This window comes from Macrotis lagotis, chromosome 2 (genome assembly GCF_037893015.1).
Source record: "Macrotis lagotis isolate mMagLag1 chromosome 2, bilby.v1.9.chrom.fasta, whole genome shotgun sequence".
NCBI lineage: Eukaryota > Metazoa > Chordata > Mammalia > Peramelemorphia > Peramelidae > Macrotis > Macrotis lagotis.
The window spans coordinates 212,474,109-212,481,993 of NC_133659.1; positions in this window are offsets into that span (position 1 = coordinate 212,474,109).

A 7,885-nucleotide genomic window follows, 5' to 3' on the forward strand; every position below is an offset into this window, starting at 1 on the left:
ACAATGCAGCAATTCTGCAATTCAGTATTCAAGGAAAATTCAGATAGACTTGTTATGAAAAACATCTTCATGTGGTGATTGAAGGGAATGGAGACTATGGATTCTGAATGCAGAGATATTTAAATTGTATTCACTTTTTAAAAATAAAATTCTTTTATGTTCTTTCTTTCTTTCTCATGTTTTCCATCCCTTAAATTTAGTTCTTCCTTCACATATTAACTAATATGGAAATATATTAAATCAAACTATATCAGAATTTTTGCTGCCATAGAGAAGAAAGTAGGAAGTTATTCCAGTGGGAAAATGTAGAAAACAAAAGCTTACAAAAGAATGAATGTTGTGGGGTAGCTTGGTGGCACAGTAGATAAGTGCACTGGCCCTGGATCAGAAGGATCTGAGTTCAAATCCAACCTCAGACACTTAATAATTACCTAGTCCTGTGACCTTGGGCAAGTCACTTAACCCCATTTCCTTGCCAAAAAAAAAGAAAATAAAAAAAAGAATGAATGTTGAAAGCTATCTTTGCACAAAATTGGAAAATAAATAAATAAAAACAAAGGAAAAAAAAAGAATAGGTGACTTCAAGAAGCAGTCACAGGAAAAAATAAATATTTTTATATGAAAAATGACAAAAATTAAACAATATAACTACATATAGCCAAAACAATCTTAGTTTTTTGGGAGTAGTGGGAATTTGTATATCTAAGCATTTTTATCAAAAAGAGATAATAAGAGTAGTCCAATCTATGATCTATGCAACTAAAAATGTAACCTAGACTAAAACAAAATAATAATACATACACAACTAAAAATTCCAAAAAGCAGAGAAAAGGAAACAAAATTGAAAATAAAAACCACTTAATTTTTAAATAAAATAGCAGATGAAATGGAGTAAATAAATGAAAATAGACAAACTGGGGAGACTATGAAATGATAATTAAAGGGTGTTTTTCTGAAACACTAATTCTTATCTTGTTCAGTAATATCATTCAATTCAAAGAAAAGTCTGTGAATAGACTGAAAATATTTTTAGTATCATTCTTGAAAGTTATTGTTGTAGAGACACTATAAGAGGACAAAGAAAAAAGAACATTCTCTGAAAGAACTGACTTTAGCCACTATATTATGAAAAAAATAAAACGAATTCTTAAAAGACTGGTGGACATATTGAAATATGACTGTAGAAGGGGTGTTTCAGAATTGAAAACAAGTCAGGAATAGTACTGAAAGATGGAGGAAAGACTCCTTGTGACTTTTTTCCCAGCTAAAATAATATAAATAAATTATCTTGATATATTATTATTATTTATACTTTTAATGAATTATATAACCAATGAGTTTGGTGTTAAAGCCTAAGAGTTATCAGGAAGAAATTTATAGATAGATACATACAATAGAAGCACACAGAGAGGGAGAAACAGACGGACAAACAGACAGACACAGAGACACAAAATGGGGAAAAAAGTTTAATTTATCAAGTTGATAGTATGTAATAATAATAATAATAATAATAATAATAATAACAGTTTCATTTTTGAAGAGATCCATGACATCAGGGAGTTGATGCCATGGAAAGCAAGTGAATTGAATTTTAATGATTGAGATTGTGCTAAGTCATTTTCTCCTCCAGAACCATCAGGATCCATTGGCCAGATATAAATCAGGATGACTGGAGATGGTCCTGGAAACCAGGGAGTCAGGGTAAAGTAATTTGCGCAAGGTCACACAGTTAGTATGAGTCAAATTTCTGAGGTTGGATTTGAAGTCCCATCCTCTGACTTCAAAGCCAGTGCTCTATCCACCACACCACCTAGCTACCCTTAATATTTAATGTTAATAATTAATGTCCTATGTTAATAGGACAGGGTTTAGAGTATCAATTGAAAAAAATGAATAAAGGTTTCAATTTTAGTAATAAATAAATACCCTAATATATAGATTACCATAGTTCTCAGTTCTCTTGACTATGGCAATGAGTCAAATAATATCTTGGAGGGTGATCATCTCACTAGGCTATACCTTAAATGACTCAATTCTTCAGAAGACAACAGTGTGAAAATATCTCCAAGAAAAGCCTCAAAGAAAAAAATACTATTTGAAACTATACCGAAAAAATTGTGCAAAGTAAAGCATATTTTATTCACTTTTAAAAATTTCTTTGTTTTTTTTCTGTCTTCTTATGCTTTTTTGCCTTAGTTCTAATTCCTCTTTCACAAAAATAAGCTAAATATTATTGTACATGTGCAATCTATAAAAGATTGCTCACTGCCATGGGGAAGAAGAAGGAAGGGATAGCGGTAAAAAAATGTGGAGCTCAAAATCTTGCAAAAGGATAGATGTCAAAAATTACCTTTCATGAAATTGGAAAAAATGAATAAATTTAAGATATAAGAGAAGTAGAGGAAAAATTGGGGGAAAATGGGTGAGGTAAGAAAATTATGAAAATAGAATTAACAACTTACTAAAAGAGGCACAAAATATACTAAAGGAAATAACACCTTTAAAAACAGATTTGGTAAAAAGATTCATTTAAGAGAACTTCTTAAAAAGCAGTATTGAGGGGCAGCTAGGTGGCACAGTGGATAGAGCACCAGTAGTGGAGTCAATTTAATAATTACTTAGCTGTGTGGCCTTTGGCAAGCCACTTAACCCCACTGCCTTGCAAAAAAAAAAATCTTTAAAAAAGTAGTAATGACCCAATGGAGAAAATGGTACACAAATTTGCAGAAGAAAACAATTCCTTAAAAAATACAACTGGGCAAGTGAAAGCTAATGTCTCCATGAGAAAACAAGAGATAACAAAACAAATTGAAAAGCATGAAGAATATGTGAAATATTTTATGAGGAAAACAACTGACCTGTAAAATAGATCCAGAAGAGATAATTTAAGAATTATTGAACTACTTAAAAGTCATGATAAAAAAAAGAGCATGGGCATCAACATATATAAAGAAATTATCAAGAAAAATTGTGCTAGGAGCCAAGATGGCGACATGAAGGGATAGTCTTAGGAGCTCTCTGATAAAAACTCATAAACTAAGGACTCTAACTAAACTTTTGAGAGACAGAACCCACAAAGGGACCCAGTGAGGCAGTTCTCCTACTCAAGGTAACCTGGAAAAGAGCAGAAAGGCTCTGCTCCCTGGGATGGGAGAGGTGGCCCGCCAGAGCCAAAGAACTTCAGCCTCCCGGAGGCAGCCCCAGGGCGCTGGGAGTCTCAGCTCACAGCAGCCGGGGAGTCTCCTGAGCTACACCCCGGGGAGCACCGGCACGAAGTGGGGGAACAGCAGTGGAACTCTGCCAGAGTGAAAACGTGGAGTCCATCCATCAGGGCACACAGCCAGCAGCCTGGTCTTTCCGGAACCTAGACCAGGAAACAGAAGCAGGTAGAGCCAGTAAGCAGGAGCCCCCAGGGCATGAGCCCATTGAGCTGAGGGAGTGGAGTGAAGAGAGACTGCAGAGCTCTGTCCTCTGCTCCCGGAACAGGACACTGGGGCTCTGACCACATTCAGATCCTGATCGCAGTCTAGGCCCCCCCATAGAAGAGCAGCCCCCCCCATCTCAGCCCTGTGGCAGAGGAGGGTGCTTTTGGTCATTCAAAGACCAGGAGGGAAGACAGAACCTCACACACTGAGACCCTTGTGGGAGTGTCCCAAAAGCTTAGGAAGCACCCCCAAAAAACAGGCTTAGGCTGCGAAAATGAACAAAGTAACAAGAGGAAGACCATTGAGAAATATTTTGCAAATGAGCCCAAGAATCATCAAAATACTCAGTCTGAAGATGAGGAAGCACAAGCTCTTGCATCTAAAGACTCCAAGAAAAACAGAAATTGGGCTCAGGCTATGATAGAGCTCAAAAAAGACTTTGAAGATCAAATGAGGGAGTTAGAAGAAAAACTGGGAAAAGAAAGGAGAGAGATGCAGGAAAAACATGAAAATGAAGTCAGCAGCTTAGTCAAGGAAATCCAAAAAAATGCTGAAGAAACTAGCACGCTAAAAAACAGCTTAGGTCAAATGGATAAAACAGTTCAAAAGCTTATTGAGGAGAAGAATGCTTTAAAAAGCAAAATTGGCCAGATAGAAAAAGAGATAAGAAAACTCTCTGAGGAGAACCAATCCTTCAAAGAATAGAATTCAGGGAGATTGATGAATTTACCAGAAATCAGGAATCAATACTTCAAAACCAAAAAACATGAAAAATTAGAAGAAAATGTGAAATGTCTCACTGAAAAAACAACTGATATGGAAAACAGACTTAGAAAAGATAATTTAAAAATTATTGGAATTCCTGAAAGTCATGATCAGGAAAAGAGCCTTGACATCATTTTCAAAGAATTACTACAGGAAAATTGCCCTGATATTCTAGAAGCAGAGGGCAAAATAGAAATGGATAGAATGCACCGATCCCCCGAGAAAGAGATCCCAAAAAAACACCCCCCAGGAATATTATAGGCAAGTTCCAGAACTCCCAAGTCAAAGAGAAAATATTACAAGCAGCCAGAAGGACACAGTTCAAATATCGTGGAGCTGCAGTCAGGATCACACAGGACTTAGCAGCAGCTACATTGGAAGCTCGTAGGGCTTGGAATACAATATACTGGAAGGCAAAAGAGCTTAGAATGCAGCCAAGAATGAACTACCCAGCAAGGCTGAATGTCCTCTTGCAGGGAAAAAAGATGGACTTTCAATGAACCAGGGGAATTTCAAACGTTCCTGTTGGCATGGCCAGAGCTGAACAGAAGGTTTGATCATCAGATACAGGACTCAGGTGAAGCATGGAGATTGGAGGAGAGGGGGGAAATATGAGGGACTTAATGAGGATGAACAGCATGTATAGAAAAATGATACTGACAATATTCATATGAACCATCTCAGTTAATAGAACAGGTAGAGGGAGTTTTATAATTGAAGCACAGGAGAAAGCTGAATTCGAAGATAAAATATGGTGTAAAAATGGAGTCAATAAGAAAAAAAAAGGAAAATGGAATGGGAGAAAGGAAAAGGAGAGGGGGAATAGTCCAAGCTATTTCACATAACAAGATTTTTTTTATTACAATGAGCTATTGCAATGATATGGAAGGGGGGAGGCAAGGGGGAATGAGGGAACCTTTGTTCTCATCAGAGGTGGCTAGGAGAGGAAACAGCAAATATACTCAATGGGTTATAGACAACTGGAGTAAGAAGGAGGGGGGAGTGGGGGAAGGGGTGGGGATGTGAATAAAGGAGGAGAGGATGGACCATGGGGGCACAGTGGTCAGATATAACACATTTTCTTTTTTTACTTCTTGCAAGGGGCTTGGATTGGATGGCCTGCCAAGGACCATAGGGCCAGGTGGATTCTGGTCCTAAGGGGTGGAATGGGGGCTCAGGGCTTCTTGGCCCCAGGAGCAGGGATCTGTCTGCTGTGCCACTCAGCAACCCTACAGCAGAGTCAGAGTGAAAGGAGAGAGAAAATATAGTACATGGTAGTAGAGAAATAAGAAAGGAGGGAGTTGCGAACAGCAATGGCAATGATGGAAAAATATGGAAGTAACTTTTGTGATGGACTTATCATAAAGAATGTGATCCACTCACGACAGAGTTGATGGTGTTGGAACAAAGACTGAAACACATTTTTTGTTATTATTATTATTTGGGGGAGGGTGCAGGGCAAATGGTGCTGGGTGGCCTGCCTGGGGCCACATAGCAGGGTGATCATTGGGTGTCTGGGGCCGGATTCAGACCCAGGTCCTCCTGGCTGAAGGACCAATGCTCTGTCTGCCACCCAGCCAACCCTACTATTATTACTATTTTATTTTATTTTGGGTCTTTTTTTTTCTTCTTTTTGGTTTTTGCAGGGCAGTGGGAATTGGGTGGCTTGCATGTCACATGACTGGGTGATTATTGGGTTTACGAGGCTGGATATGGACTCAGGTGCTCGTGGCTCCAGGGCTGGTGCTTCGTCCATTGCACCTCCTGGTCATACCTACAATTATTCCTATTATTTTTTTTAATTTTAATTTTTTTTCTCCCCCTTTACTTTTTTGCCCAAGCAAGTCTATCTATATTCATGGGGGGAGGGGTATTTTGTTTACTTGTAAACAAGTATATTTTATTAATGTAAAGAAAAACATTTGTACAAAATGAGAATAAAAATAAATTTTAAAAAAATAAAGGTAATCAACAATAAAAAAAGAAAAATTGTGCTAATATTTTACATCAAGATGGTAGCAAATAAACATACGCAATCTTCCAGTTACTCCCTAAAAGAGATACAAAACAAAAACTTCCAGGAATATTGATGTCAAATTTCAGAGATACCAAGTCAAAGAGAAAATACTTGAAGCAGTCAGAAAGAAAAAGTTGAAGTATTGTGTACACACACAAGATTTAATGGCCAAATAAAAGGGATGGAAGGGTTGAAATATGATATTCTAAATGGCAAAGGACCTGGGATTACAACCAAGAATCACCTACCCAGAAAAACTAAGTCATCCTTCAGGGTAAAATTAATTTTTAATGGAGCAGAACAATTATAAGCATTCTGATAAAAAAATAGAGATGAACAGAAAATTTGATATCCCACAAAATTGAATCATTTACATTCCTATATGGGACAAGGATACATGTAACTTATGAACTTTAACAATTATTAGAGCAGTTAAAGGGCATATGTGTGAATTGATTATATTGAAATAATCCCACACCTCTCAAAAAATTTAAAAAATCAAGGTTTGAAACATATTCACTGGGTGAAAGAAGATAGAGGTAGAATGGGGAACGTTTTCTCACATAACAATAAGAGAAAAGGGAAGAGCTTTTACAATGGAGGGGAGAATGAAGAGGTGGTGGGCAAAAAACTTTGCTTGAACTTCACTTTCATGAATTTATTTAAAGAGGGAAGAATATGAGAGAGAGAGAGAGAGAGAGAGAGAGAGAGAGAGAGAGAGAGAGAGAGAGAGAGAATAGAAGGTAATGGAAATCATTAATCATTAATGTCAATAGAAATGGAATGAATTAAAGCTATAATATAGGAGAAAATGGATTACAAACAAGAACAAGAATCCAAAAATATGTTGTTTACGAGACATAATTGAAACAGAAAGACATACACAGTTAAAATAAGGACTGCATGTTGTTTAGTCATTTATCAGCTGTGAACGCCTCTTCATAATTCAATTTGGGATTTTTTTTTGGCAGGGATGCTAAATGATTTGCTATTTTCTTCTCCAGCTCATTTTACAGATGAGGAAATTAAATCAGAGTTCAATGATTTGCCTAGGGTCACACAGCTACAATTCTGAAGTCAGATTTGAAGTCTTGAAGAAGAGTCTTCCAGACACCAAGTCCCAATTACCTATCTTATGGGCTTTTAAACATAGAACTAAATAAAATTTGTGAAAATAAGAGCCATTCATCAATTAATAAATGACCAAAGAATAAAAGCAGTTTTTAGAAGAAGAAATCAAAGCTCAGTGTAATTATTTTTTAAAATGCTATAAATGACTATTGATTAAAAGATACACATTAAACAATTCCAAAGTACCACCTTACATTTATTTGAAATGACAATTGCTAGGAGGGGATGAGGGAAACATATGTACATTAATGAACTTGTTCCTTCATTCTCTGGAAAAATAAGGAATTGTGACCAAAGAGCTATAAAAAAAATGTGCCTATCCCTTGACCCAGCAATAAAACTTCTAGGTCTGTACCCTAAAGATATTTAAAAAAAAAATAAAGGATGTATATGTACAAAAATATTTATAGCATCTCATTTTGACAAAAATGAAAATTTTGGGGAATAATCTTCAGTTGGTAAATGGTTAATAAGTTGTGGCATATGATTGAAATGGAATATTGTTATGCTCTAAGAACTGATGAAGGAATGGTTTTGTAAAAGAAAA